Genomic DNA, 15,794 nt, shown 5'->3' on the forward strand with positions numbered 1-15,794 from the left:
TTTTCAGCATAATGACCTTATCTGCAGGTGGGATCATTGCAATAAGTGCATTATTTCCCAAGGTAACTACTTTGAAAGGACAGTACTCATTTGACTATATAAGTTCTAATGTGTTTATCAAATTATTTTATAACAAAATAAAAACATTAAAACAAAGAAGTAAATGAAAATAGAGTATCTGCATAATAAGCAGATAAATTCCAGCGTATTTCAAGGTGGGGTTAGAATTTAAGTGAGCATATCTACAAGAGTTCCATGTCCAGTTTAATTAGTCCAGAACTTTTTCATGAAGAAGATGGGATTTCAGTAATTTTAAATTATAGGAGAAATATAGCTGTTAGACAATGAGGAAAAAAAATCTCTAGGCCTATGAAATTACTGTGGTAAAATCTCAAATATGGGAGAAAGGATAAGAAATGCAGTATATTTATGATGCGTAATAGTGGTTTGGTTCTAAGAAATGAGACACTCTGATGAAAGAATGTGAATAGGATGACAATTCTGGACTTGATTTTTTAAAATGGGAAGCCCCTGAGAGGCTTAAACATGGCAGTAGCACGATCCAAATGATAGGCAGAAAAAGCAATTTTAGATCCAGCAGTGAAAATAGAATGGAGGAATACAGTACTGTATTGAGGAGGTTCTTTAAAAGGGGTTGATGATGAGTGGAGGTTGTTGACAGTCAGGGTCAGTAACCTTCAGGAATCATAGAGCCTGGATAAGAAGTTTGCACTATGATGGGTGGTAGGAGAGGAGATAGAATGTAATGATAATCTTTGAAAGCAATGTCCTTCATAAATTGTGGATAATGTGCAGATTGTGTGATTTACTAGATAAACAGATTTGGGAAGGAACTTGAAGCAAAGTCAGGTAATGAAGACAGGAAAAGGGGGCACAGATTTAGAGTTGAAAGGGAGCGAAGAAGTCAACCAATCCAACTTCAATCACATTGAACAGAGAGCTTACAAGACTTGTTCTAGGTCACACAGGTAAGGGGTAGAGCCAGGATTTGAACTTAGGTCTTTTGTGTCCAAATCTTGCAATCTTTCTACTGTACTGTGCTTCCTCTTAGATGTTGTAGGTGTTATTCATATGAATAAATAATTAAATTTCTCAGTATTATGGATATGGGCCTAGAAAAATGTGAAGTAAGCATAATAGGCATAAGTATTAATATATCATCTATAAAGGTCCTGAGTTCAATAGATGACTGTGACTCAGATGAAGAAGAAGACATTCAGACTCATTATATGGGCCACAAAGAAGATGAATGATAGTTAAGACATGTAGTTGGGATATGAAACTTCCAGGGAGGAGTTTTAGCCTGTGTTTATTCTTGTTAGTCTAAAGTGCAGATGAATGGAGAGAAGTCATGGAAAAGGTTGGATAGAAATCCAATATCTTTAGCACTTATCTGTGTCTCAGTGATTACAAGTTGTGAGATAATCAAGTCTAATAGAGGCCATTAAGGAAGACTACCTTATTAGATACTGAGTGGACATTCTATAGTATACAGCAAAAAGGTCAACCAATGATTGACTTGCTGAAAATATAGTAAATTATGTAGAAGGGGTAATTGCAAAGAGCCAGTGAACGAGATAGTTACTGTAGGTATGGAGAAATTGATTTACAGCCTCATTTGAGAGTCACTCATGATCTATTATAGATAATTTGTAAGTTATCCTCCTCTTTCGCACCCCACCCCCCAAAAGAAAGCTAACAACTCTACAATGTGTTAGTATATAACTGTGGTTGGATTCAGCTATGAAGTTAAGTGACTGGACTCAAAAAAATAGTCATTAATGATTCTTTGTCAACTTGGAAGGGAATCTCCAGTAGAATGCTCTATGGATCCGAGCTTGGTTTTGTGCTGATTAACATTTTTTTTCTTTTCAGTGATTAGGATCAAGGCGTATATGGTATCTATTCTGGGCTCAGGCTTGGGATTGGAATGAAATGATACATTTTTGGACCATAAAACAGCAATAAAAGAAATTTACTTAACAATGGCATGGAAAGGATGTCCACAACATACAGCATTGATTCAGATGGGTGCAGCTCCCCTCACCCCCTTTGCATTTGCCATAGTGGTACACCTGGACAGAATGATGTGTTTATGCCGAAGACAGTGGGATACATTAGTCAAGCCTCAGGAACACCAACTATTCAAGCACTGGGTATTTTTCTTGCCTTATGGGACTGGGATGCTACATCAACAACTGAATCTTAGTCCCTTGGTTCAATTAAATCTCAAAGATAGTTTCCTTGTCCTTTTAGGGGAAATCTAGTTGACTATGTGGCAGTGACTTTCCAGTCTTAATAGATATTGCTTATCAGTACAATATCCTTATTGAATTTGTAGGTGATACAAAGCTGGAAAGTCTAACACACTAGATGATGGAGAAAGAATCCAAAAAAAATTTATCATGCTAGAAAATTGGGCTGCATTTAATGATAAAATTTGCTAGGGATAAACATAAAGTATTACTTTTGAGTTAAAGAAATTAACTTTACATATATTTTTTAAGTGGAAGTAAAGTTTAACAACAATTTAATTGAAAAATATCTGGGGGTTTTAGTAGATTGCAAGCTCAATATAATTTAACAGTGTGATTTGTTGTTGTTTAGTTGTTTTCAGTCATGTCTAACAATTCATGACTTCTTTTGGGGTTTTCTTGGCAAAGATACTGGAGTGGTTTGCTATTTCCTTCTCCAACTCATTTTGCAGATGAGAAAGCTGAGGCAAAAGACTTGCCCAAGATGATATGGCAGCCCAAAAAGCTAGCATGATCATAAACTTCATTAAGTAAGACATAACTTCTAGGAAGAAGGAGGTGATAATTCTGCTATAGTCTGCTTTGGCCAGACTACACCTGCAGTATTGTGTTCAGTTCTGGGCACTGCATTTTTTAAAAGGACATTGATAAGTTGCAGAACCTTCAGAAGAAGGCAACGAGTATGGTGAAGGGTTATTGAGTCCATATCATATGAGAATCAGCTGAACACTAGAGGTGTTATCCTGGAGATGAATGCAGAACTAGAAGAAATGGGTAGAAGTTACCAAAAGAACAGTTTAGGCTTGCTGTAAGGAAAGCATTCCTAACAATTAGAGTCATCCAAAAGTGAAATTGGATGCCTTGGGAGATAATGCCTTTCCCCTCATTGTACTTTTTTAGGCAAAAGATTGATTTGTCAGGTGGACTGTAGTGGCGATTCTTTTTTAGGCATGAGTTGAACTAAATGGTCAATCTCCATCTCTGAAATGCTGTCATTCTGTAGATAGTTTCAGTAGGACCAAGGACTAAAGTAAGGGTATTTTGGTTCTTTACTAAGTCCTTCCCTGAGACTAAGTTGGGATAACTTGGGGACAATTTAGTCCCCTACTTGTAAGGAAAATAGGACTTAATTGTCCTGTTTAGTGAATGCATTTCCCAAAGCACCTAATTTACTAGTAAAGAGTGACATTTGCACTCAAAAGATTTGAATGCATCTTTACAGAGTATATTTTACTTGAAACGTTCCAAATTATTTTATAAATAATCATCATTAAAGTTGATAGGAGGCAGCATGATGCAGTGGAAAGTGTAGGACTTGGACTCAGAGGAACGGAGTTTGAATCTCAACTCTGCTACTTACTATCTGTAAGACCTTGAACAAATCATTTTAACTCTGGGCCTCAGTTCCTCAGCTGTAAAATGAAGGAGTTGAACTAGATGGCCTCTAACGTTTCTTGGCTCTAAATCTATGAACATAAATGTGAATCTTACCACATCCATCTCAAAATGGCAAAAGCACGACTTGGCACTATTAAATTATTTGTGCCAGTCAATGGAAAAGCTGCAAGGTGAGCTCAGTTGTGTCCTGGATAGATTAGAATAATAAAATGTATCTGAACATGTGGTCCTAAGTATAGAAAATTATTTTCTTTATGTGTCCACACACATGACTCGATGATATTCTGTCTGTCCTCACCTTTAATTGAAAGTTAGGAGAAAATGATGAAGAATAAAATATTTTAGACAGTGCTGTAGCAATACTTGTGTAAATTCAAATTTTAAAAGCCATAAGGTACGTTAAACAAAACTGTTGCATGTTGTTTCACTCTGCTGTATAATTTAATCAGAAGCTTGTTATTCTTACAAGCATATAAATTCAGTGATGTTTGGCAGCTCACTCATAATTTTTGAAAAAAACATGAAGTACTCCTTTTACATGGACTGAAGATGTCTTTGCTGGTTGAGCTTGAGGGCAAAACTGGATACAATTATATATTCACTTAATTATTCATAACTTGAGTCTGAAGTGAATGTGTATACATTTTTCACTTATTCATTTTATAAAATTCAAAACTAAGCCCAGCAGCACTTTTATCCTTGGCACTGTGACAAGTTTCCCTTCTACAATGAACCAGTCAAAGGAATTGTTACAGAGAGAGTCTGTCTTTTTTCTCAATTCAGCCAGCGAAGTTGGGCTACATGTAGCTATTACACATCTCGTCATAACATACACACCTAATGGAGTACACAGGGGGAAATGATCAGCTCTTCTGACTCCAAATTCATTTCTCATTTCACTGCCAGATTGGAAAAAAGAATAAAATCTTATTTTTACATTTGAAGTCCTGAAAGTATGGAAACATGTAAGAGGTCAAATTCAAATACACTGGCTATAGATGGCAAAGTTACTCTTATTAAGTTATCTGGTAATACATATGGGGGAGAATGTAAACTATAAAGAGAAATAGAATTATAGTAGTAAATAAATTGGAAGTTATGAATACTTCTTAGAATAGAGATGATAATTGGAAATAAAGATTTACACAGTGAGGAACAACATGGATAGAATCGTATAATTAGATATTTCAAAACAGAGATTTTGGGCATATTCTATAGAAGAAAAGAGGTAATTTCTTTTTTCTTTTAATTGATTAACCTGCCCTTGATAAAGTCTTACAAGTGTGGACTAATGCTTCTGAATGATGTTGAGTTTGTAGGTTAACCAAGGGTTAATTTTAAAAACAGAAGTAAATATTAGTCATCTTATCTTAAATTTTTAAAATATTACTAGGACAGGCTAAAGTGGCTATCTATATTAAGCAAATGTGAATTAAATAAAATCTTTCCATTAGAACAGAGATTCTTAGCCTTTTCGTGTATGTCATGGATACTTTTGGCAATCTAGTAAAGCCTATAAATCCTTTCTCAGAATAATGCTTTTAAATGCATAAAATAGAATGTGTAGGATTACAAAGAAAAACACTTATATTGAAATGAAGTAATCAAAATATATTTAAAAAATCATAAAACCCAGAACTGAAACCCCTGAATTAGAAAAAAATGGAATTTGGGTGATTTTTCCCCCCAAAGATACTACAGATTTTTTTCCTTCTTGTTCTGGGGAATTTAAAATGAAAACTAATCAACTCAGGTAAACAGTTCTTCAGTCTGTTAAAGACCGTCTCATCCAGATCAGCATAAAGCTAAGTGTGACACAATCATTTACCATGTCATTAATCATTCATTTTTCCCCTGCAAGTAAAAACAAATTCTTATTTGTTTTAGTATAGCATTCCAAAAGCACACAAAGAAAATTAGCAATCGGTGGGCAATTAGGAATGCTATTGTGATATTTAACAAAACAAATCACTGGCAGATGAATACATTTGATACAAGTACAAAAATTACTAAATAGCATCATTTAGCGCACTGTTGTAGCAGACTAAATGCTCCACAAGGGTCTGAAAGAGTTAATGCACTTCCAAAAGTGCCTCAATCCCAAAAAGTAATTTATGCAGTGGGATCATCTAGGTGATAATAAATGTTTTAATCTGGTGAGAACTCAGAGAAGAGTAACATAACAGCAACTGATTTAGGGAAGCTAAAAAGTTTTGAAATTTCCTATTTGCATGGCACTCAGTATTCTGAGCATAAAAAGGGAAATATTGTCAGTGCATTGCATGAATAGTTTTTTTTTCTTCCTAGCTGAATTGACAAAGTACCAAATAAAAGATAGAGTAAATGTACTTAGGTTACTATATAGAGTGGGAATGCTACTAAAATTAGGACTTATTTATATGTATATAGTTTTATATTCATTAGAAATATAAGTACAGTTTTAGATGTACTTAGAAATATAGTACCAGAGGGCTGGTGCTGTAGATAGAGTACAGGGCCTGAAATCAGGAAGATGAATCTTCCTGATTTCAAATCTGGCCTTAGACACTTACCAGCTCTATGACTCTGGGCAAATCACTTCACCCTGTTTGCCTCAATTTCCTCATCTGTAAAATGAGCTGGAGAAGGAAATGACAAACCACTCTCATATCTTTACCAAGAAAACCCCAAATGAGGTCACAAAGAGTCAAACACAACTGAAATGACTGAACAACAACAATAATACCAGAAGGGAGGCAGCTCAGTATAAGAGAATAGTAGGACCAGTTATCCAGAGACATGGGTTCCAGTTCTGATCCCTGGACTTTATTTTCTTCATCTCTAAGATGAAAGGGCTGGTCTATATGATCTTACAGATACATTCCAGCCCTATGATTCTACTACATTTTAAAATTTAGCATAAATCCCTGTTTTCAGAAGATGTTTTATTGACAAAGTAGTACCAGACTCATAGTACAGAGACACAGGACAAGAAGTTCAAGGAGGTATTATTATTGGGAGTACTAACACATCAACAGGTCATTACTTAATATAAAGATGTCAGGTTTCATCCTAATATGAACTCTGACTTTCCTGGAGTTAATCTGAATAAGTGACTACATAGGCACTTATCTATGATGTGGTATGATTTTAGGGATCCTGGAAAAAAATTTCTTCTTTGACTAATGGCAGATATTTTACATTTCAATTTTAAAACTTCATTGTTTTAGCTTAAGACCTTGATTCTTGTTTAAAATCCAAGTAATCTTAAAATGTAGAAACTTACTAAGAGTTTTACTGATTTTTAGGTATAAAATATCAGGAAATTGGCTAGATTTAACATTTTGTAGCAAACATGGGATAGCATGTAACAGAACATTTGACAAAGATACTTCAATAATTCAATACGTCAAGAATGTGTGATTTTACTGGTGAATATACTCCTTCCCCGGATAAAGATTATAATCTCTCTATGATTAAGATGATCTCACAGAGTTGATGTAGTAGAAAAGTTCTTCACCATGCAACCAACCTGGTAAAGAATATCTTTCAATTGAGCCAGGCTGATTTTTAGAGAACAAACATGTATGGTCTATCACCTATACCATAATAGTTACTGGCATGGCAAAATCTGCCGGATAGTTGGTCATAGCCCTTTGAGAACTCAGGACCATCTGTATGCTCTGATGAGACATCAGATCAGGACTTTATGATAGCTAGCCCAAATGGATAAACATTACTTTGTAAGATAATGAAATACTGGGACAAATTTGAGAATCCAGAGATTTACAAGTGATACTATTATTTTAAAACTAAAAAAAACCCAAACATCAAACCTGCATGTTATCATGGAAAGAACACTTAAGTAGGAGTCAGAAAATTTGGGTTGTAGTCTCAGCTCTTCTATTAACCAGTTGGCCTTGGAGCCTTGAACAAGTCACACAACTTTGTTGTTTTACCTTTCTCATATATAGAAGGAGGGGAATGGTCTAGCTTGATGCTATCCAAAGTAGGGTTTGTGGCATGACCCCCACAGACGGCGATTAATCAGAGAATCCTAGGAAGATGAGTTGCATCCCACTGTCCCTATGATAACCAGTTATGGCACTTATCTCTAATACAAGAACACCTAACTTTATCCTCCAACATTCCTCTATTCTCTCTACCTTCTCTGCTATGCAAGTTTCCAACTTCTCACTTTCTGAGTCAGATGTGGTTCTTTCAGAGTGGTTATAACTTAAGGATACTGGGGATACAGTATTAGCTGTGCAGAATAGTATTTCTCTCCTCTCTTCAGCATGTCTACCTGCTTCCTCCCAGATAACCACAGTGGTAAGTGCTGCTTGGATGATGGACAACATGCTTTGGTGCAGCAACCAGTGAATAAAACCCCCAACCCCTGCCTTTTTCATTTTTTAAAAAATTAATTAATTTATGTTTAGTTTTCAACAATCACTTCCACAGGCTTTTGAGTTTTAAATTTCTCCTCCTCCCTCTCTTCCATCTTCCCCAAGACAGTGTGCAATCTGATATGGGCTCTACATATACATTCTTATTAAACATATTTTCCATTAGTCATGTTGTAAAGAAGAATTAGAACCAATAGGAGGAACCACAAGAAAGAAGAAACAAAACAAAACCAAAGGAAAAAAAAAGAGCAAATAGTGTGCTTTGATCTGCATTTAAGCTCCATAGTTCTTTCTTTGGATGTGGATAGCATTTTCCATCACGAGACTTTTGGAAATGCTGCCTTTTTCATTTTGAGTGGCATAGAGTGCATCTCAAATGATGAGCAAATATATCGGATGAGTTGTGATATGCAACCCAGGCCTCTTTACATTATCCTTTCCTCAAAACCCATCCTTCTTCTGAACTTCTCTATTGCTCTCAAGGATACTACCATCTTCCCAGTTAACCATGTTCTCAACCGCAGTTTCTTTAACTCTTTTCTCTCCCTCTTGTCTTATATATCCAATTTTGTCGTTTTTTCCCCTCTATAACATCTGCTCCTTTGTCTTCTCTCTACTCCACTGCCATTATCCTGGTTTAGGCCTTCATTACCTACTTCCTGGTCTATTGCACTAACTTCCTAATTTGTCTCCTTGCCATAAGTTTCTCCTCTCTTCAATCCATCCTCCACAAAGCAGAGTGATTTTTCCTAATATATAGGTCTGACCATATCACTCCTCTACTCAATAAATTCCAGTAGCTCTCTATTGGTTCCAGGATCAAATATTATTTTATCTTTATTTAATTAAAATTTTCTATTTCGGTGAAATATTTATAAGGTATGTAATTGCTGATATAACATATATTTATAAATAAGTAATACACATATTGAGAAGGGTGTGTTCAAAATGGTACTCTGTGTGTGTGTGTGTGTGTGTGTGTTTATTGATGGGATGCATAATCAAAAAAATTTAAAGATTACAGGTCTAGATGATCAGTAAGGTGTTTTTCAACACTAAAATTCTGTAATAGTGGTGCATATTGTACTTCACAGATATTATTTCATTTGATCCTCTCAACAACATTGAGAAGTATGTAATAGGAATATTATTTCATTGACCCAATTTTTCAGATAAGGAAATTTGGCCTCAAGGATATGACATCAATTGTCCATCGTCATACAGGAACTAAGTTGAAGAGCTGGAATTCAAACCTAGTACATATAACATGATTTCTAGGGTTTGTTTCACAGTGTCACAGTTGCCATTTCAAAACTTCTTTCCTCTGGACACTTAGATTCTTCCCTTCCCTAGTCCCAAGCTCCCAGTTCTCTAAAACTAGAAAACTCTAAGAACAAATGACATAATAGAACTTTCAGACATTAATACTAACTGATATTTGAATTGAAGGATCATCTTAAATTCTTCTCAACCCTCAGTTTAGTAAATTTCAGTATCCCCTGCTTGGAATTACATTGAAAAAATATTAAGAGAAAACCCACTAGAAACTTGCCTTGGTTCTTAATCATAATACTTTTTAAAACTCTGATATTTAAACTATGCTATGTACAATTGACAGGGTGGTTAGTAGTGATTCCAATATAACACTGATCTCCTGCCTGTATCACTGGGTGGTGGTGACAACTAAATGAGACGATAAATGTGAAAAGTCCTTTATAAACCATAAACCATCCTACAAATATAAAGTATTATTATCCTCTGTTTTGGCCATTAAAAAAATGGAAAAATCAGATTTGATAGTTGTTCTCCTAAGTTGTTTTAAGGACTCCTATGGCTAGAAATCTTTACATTATATTAATTAAATTCATTATGAGACTTTCTTGATTCAGATATTATTTTGGAAGAAAGTTACTCATTGTAGGGGATTTATTTGGTGCAAATAAACATGTTTCATTTAAAATTATTTTGTCTAGAAAAGAATTTCAATTTCATATTCTCTGTGAATGTTAGTGGATAAATCAAGAAATTGTGTAAATTTAACTTTTCTATTAATCAGCATCAAACTCTCCATTTTGGAGGTATGTCATAACAGAAGCATAAAACCTTCCATATCTTGACAGAAACTTTCATTGGGCTTAACATTGTATTGTAGTTATTGAAAGAAAGCTCATTTTTTTGTCCTTTTCCCCTTTCTATCATAAAAGAACAAGCTTCTGAAAATTATGGTACTTTCAAAGGTTTGGGATTTTTGAGCAGGAGAAGGGGAGGTGTTTTGGTTTTGGTTTTAGAAGGCAAGTTTCACTCAGTATAATTCTAGGATTATATGAGAATGAATCAAGTGTGCAACCCTATTGTGCCACTGGGCATTCCTTTCAAAGGACTAATTCATATTTTTCCTCCAATAAGACTATCTAAGAGTGAATCTTCTATGCTGCACTCTTATGAGAATGAGATAGTCATACCTCATGCGGATTAAAATAAACTGTGTGCTACAAGACGGCAGGATTATGATAAGTAGCTAGTCTTTTCATACAACACGTTCCATCTGGTTCAGGGAAAAAATTACAGTCCCAGTTTTGCTACCTAGATAAGTAATTTGTGATGAGAATTGTCCCCCACCCCCACCCACCACCACCTTTGGAGAAACTGGGAAAGACAAGTAAGCAGGTCAGCATTGAAACATTGAAAACGGTATTTTAAAAATACCTCTAGGGGTTATGTGGTTTGTGTCCCTGTAGATTTTATAATTAACTTTTAAAAAACATACATGGAATATACAGAAATCTAATCTACTTTTCTTAATTTCCAGTGTATTTATAAACTGACAAACCAGCTATTACTGACCATGACTCATCAAGATTAAAAAAGAAAGATAATTTAGTTATCTGTTGTCAAATCACTACTTAATGTTACTTTCTACATTTGCTGTGATAAGCATTAAAATCTGTACATTGGTTGATAAATCATTGTTTAGGAATGTCTAAAAGGTTCAGTAAATGGTATGAAATTGCCATAGTGTAATAAATGGTTATTTGATAATGAATGAAATTGTTTGAAAATACTGTTAAAATGTCAAGTTTTAAAATACAGATCATTACTCACAAGGAATGCAAACACAGAAACCACAGTGACATCATAAATATACCGCAACAAACACATTTATTTGTACAGGGAAAGTAGTAGGTGCTCTGTACAAAGCAGTGTAAATTGATATATGAAGTTAATTTTAGCTTGTAAAAGTAATTGCATTGGTTTAACTTATTTAACTCTCCTTACAATAATATTTATTGCAGAAAAAGAAAGTAAAGAAATAAATTACGATAAATAGATAAAATACATAGGAAATGGGAATTGTTTTTACAATTTAATTACACTGTCACATAAAATTATCACACAAATACAGCAACCCGACAGGAGAAATACATTAAAACTCTATTACCCAATGCCGACCGCAGCTTCTGTGGGTTCTTGTTTCAGTTAAAAATAATTTTCCTTTTCTTCCCTCCCCCATCCCTGCCCCACTAACATTATAAAATGTTTCTCCCACAACAGTACCATACCAGTATTTCATTGTGGAAATGCATGGAGATAACACTGAATTTTCTAAAGTTATCCTATTGATAAGCACTTCTAAAATGGGAAGTCTGATTATATGTCTACTTTCTTAGGGCCAACTTGGCTAAATACAGAGAAATTTATCACCAGAAGGCTGGTTACTAGGTAATGATTTATTTATTTCTTCATGGAGGGAGAAGAAAAGGAGGGAGCATGCCACTTTGAAATGGACACAAATATTCTACTTAGTTTTCTGTGGCTTCCTTCTGCTACCACAATGAGAATAGTGAAGTGACAGAAATGGGGTTATAAGGTGCTTAAAAATTCACAGTTCTTAGATTAAGTGCATGAATTTAATTGGTCCCACTTTAATATATAGCCTTCATTTAAGAAAAAAAATCTGAGAAGAAAAGAAATGTACAAAGAGTAAAAGATGACATATAGTTAAACCAGATCATTCTGAGACATTTGTAGATGAACTGAAAGAATAACAAATTGATATGAAATGAAACAGATTTTCTTTATAGTTACAGCATCTCCTGTGGATTATTTTCTCCAAGTTGCACTTACACACGGATTGGGTTGATAAGGGTAACTGCTGCTTCCAGGTTATAGGGGCTAAAACTATAGCTTATAAGCTTCCACTAATGTGTTTTTCATTAATACTCAGACAGTAGACAAAATTAGCTCTTAGCACAGGCATTTACTAAGATGATATAGTAAAAAAAAAAAATAGCTACAAAACATTCCTCCCATAAGAGTGCATTCTTCCACAAATACAATATCTATAGGAATAGTGGATATAAATTAAGTAAAATAGTAGTGAGTCACTTGTTTAGTGAACACATTTGACCAAGGCTACTTATTCCTTTGGTACTGCTGCACTTTGGAATACATGCTTTCAGAGTCCTAAAAAAATTCTCCTCTGGGCACTTCTGCATTTATGGTGATAGAATGGTAGGAAAGGGTAATAAAAATTGAACATTTTTAATATAAAAATTAACTTAGATGATGGCTTTCTCAATGTGAGGTTGTTTCCCAACAGATAATACATGGGCATATTACTATAGGAATTACATCAATCTTGAAATTCTCAATATAAATTAAGCCAGAAGACAAAAGGAAATGAAGGAATGAAAGGATACCTCCCAGGTACTCTTTGGATAAACAAATAAAGGGATGGAAGAATTTTTTTATGTATGAATAGATAAATGAAATGCATGAAAAATTATTTACTAAATATTTGTGAGTTTACTAAGCTTTTGCAATGTGTTTACTAAGCACTTACTATATTTCACTAAATTTATTTCCTGCCTATATGTATCCCCTGTGCTACCTAAGCATTAGGTATCCAAAGAAAAATGTAGCATGATTCCTGATCTCAAGGAGCTCATTTTAATAGGGAGAGACAACATAAACAGGAAATTTTAGCTGCAAGTCATATGAAAAGGCTTTGTGGACTTTTACAATGAAAAGTCAGATAATAAAGCATCTTCTTTAATTAATAATTAATTTAATTAATAAAGCCATATTGGTTTCTGATATTGAACTATTTTCAGTCTGAGGGACTTTGGTGCTGAGAACCTTCTTTTCTAGGTCTTCAATAGCTGTAACTGCTGAGAAGGAGGGGAGTGTTGTACTTGCAGAGGAAGTAACCAGGTTGCATATGCATGAGGGTTGCTTCTGTGGACTATAGGTATGGCCCAGGATGTGCTCTAGCCAGCTCTAACTGGCTCCCAAGGGACTATTGTTTTTCAGCTTCAGCATTTACAACTCAGAAGTCCACAAATAAATGCTTGATTTACTGTTTTGGTGATTGTCTAGACTTAAGAAAGTGTAAACATGCATATTAAACATAAAAGTTTGTGTGCATCCTTTTTTTTTTCTTTTTCTGGAGAGTCTGATAGTTAAATAATTACTAGCATACTCCTGTATTGCTCTACAAAAATTAACTTGAGCTCAGAAGGAGCACAGCAAAAAGTTCAGGGAATGAAGTCATCACCAAGGCCTGGTAATTGTAGGCTACTACTACCACTACTACTACTACCTAATACTTCTTTAGCACTTAAATGTTTGCACAGTGTTTTACATCCATTGTCTCATTTGAGTCTTACAATACCCCTGGCTATGGGAAATAGGACAAAAGGAGGGTGGATAGTCTTAGGGGTGCTGCTAGTTCTAGGGCTCTTGGGCTTACCTGCCCACCAGCAACATTTAGATATTGTTGGTGGGAATATCAAGTCCCTTCTCCATAAGAGATGACTCCTTTTAATGTTGGCTGCAAAGGCCTGGTTGCTTGGATGCTTGGTCTGAAGTTATGAAGGTGCTGGATTCTTCCACGTGTGGAATCACTTTGGCCTAGATGGAGGGGACCTCAAAGCAACCTATAGGGACAAAAACCTAATTGACTCACTGAAACAGTTCTTAAGTCATATGCCCTAGCAATATAACAAGCTCAGGTCTGTTCTGGCATCCTTCCCACTTCCCACAGACCAAAACTAGCAAAGCTATCGAAATTTGAGGATCATGTAAGACAAGAAATATTTTTTCTGTGCCAATCCCTAATAGATCTATCCAGGAGGAGATGCACCATCTCTCACAACATGGAAGTTTAGATCAGTTTTACTCTACTGGTGGCATTCTTACATCATGTTACTTATTGATTTTTTTTTTAAAAAAGATAATTTTACTCAGTAAAACGAAATGCAACCTTGAAGATTCTCCTCAAATAAGCCATCTTCCTCACGTAGATTAATATTATACAAAATTCTATTTCATCTGCTACTCTGGAGATATCTTTGTTCAATGACTCATTGAGCATGAACAAAAAGGAGGTATAAATAGACACATGCTCATGTAAGGCATCCACTGGTGTTTTGGATGACATACAGAAGAAGGTACAAACAAAAAAGAGATTTCCTATTGCTGGAAATGTTTTATAAATCCTTCCATTCACAGATGACATCATGTTAATTGCATCTAGTCCTAGAACACTGAAATTCTTCTTTTAATGGTGTAATTTTTTAAAAAATTTCTGATCAAGTTTCTGACCATGTTTTCTGATTGTCATAATACCTTTTGTCAAAATTAGATTCCTTTTTCTCATGACTTAATGATCTTGAGTTTATCAAACACTATTAGTTTTGAGTTACTATTATATCTCAATGAAATTCAGATTAATGTATAAGGTGTGCCATACTCATAGAAGATATATATGCATATATTTACATGGGTTGTCTGAAAGGTGGCTTGAGGGAAGCATGAATAGACAACACCAGAATCTGGCCCATCCCTCTCCAAGAGAGACTATGATTCCTGCCTTGAGGGGAGCAGGAGAAGGACTGTGGCTCCTCCTTGCTCTTCTCTTCAGTCTCTAAAAAGGTATATGTCTGCTTTCCTAAAAAAATTGCTGGAATCTGGGTATAATAAATTCAAGATCCAAACCATTTCTCTGGTCACTTGAGGGGAGTAGCCCAAGCTTATACCCCACAAGTGCAATTAGGCCTTTTCCCACCAAATACAGGTTATATAAGACCATCACAAATAGCAGACAGTGAGTAAATTCATTTACTTAACCAAAAGTAAACAGAAACTGGAGTGGTTATGCAGATTGGAATGTACTAGAAAAATTCCTGAAAATGAATGAGTTCTTCTAAACTGGGAATTAAGAAACACAAGGAACTGACTTCTTCCTCTTCAGTTTTCAAACTCTCCCTCTCTCTCCTCCTTCTATCCTCCTGATGCGCTTTTGGGGTTTCTGGGAACCTCGAAATGTCAGGGTACAGGGTGGTATCCACCTGGAATGAATTCACAAACTCAGACCATCTTTCAGTCAAGGAGCAGTTTGTTGCAGGGCCAATAGAAGTGGGCAGGGTTCCTGCAATTTAATGGAGATGAGACTAATGCTTGTATACAAAAAGGATAGTGAAAGGATCTAGATGGGATTAAGGAGTGGTAAGTAGTCTGGGGTGGGCCAGGTACAATAGTGAAAGGACTATCAAGTAGACTAATTAGGTGATTTAGATAGGCTGGGGTGGGTCAGTTGCCTTGGGCAGAGGCACCAGTGATCTGGGCTTCTGACATGTATGGGAAAATTCAGGGTCTGGGTTGCTCTCAAAGACATGGTCTTTTCCTTTTAAGGATCCAGATCCCATCACCTCATCATTTCCTCCCTCCC

The sequence above is a fragment of the Vombatus ursinus genome, unplaced genomic scaffold (genome assembly GCF_900497805.2).
Source record: "Vombatus ursinus unplaced genomic scaffold, bare-nosed wombat genome assembly UNPS02009205.1, whole genome shotgun sequence".
NCBI lineage: Eukaryota > Metazoa > Chordata > Mammalia > Diprotodontia > Vombatidae > Vombatus > Vombatus ursinus.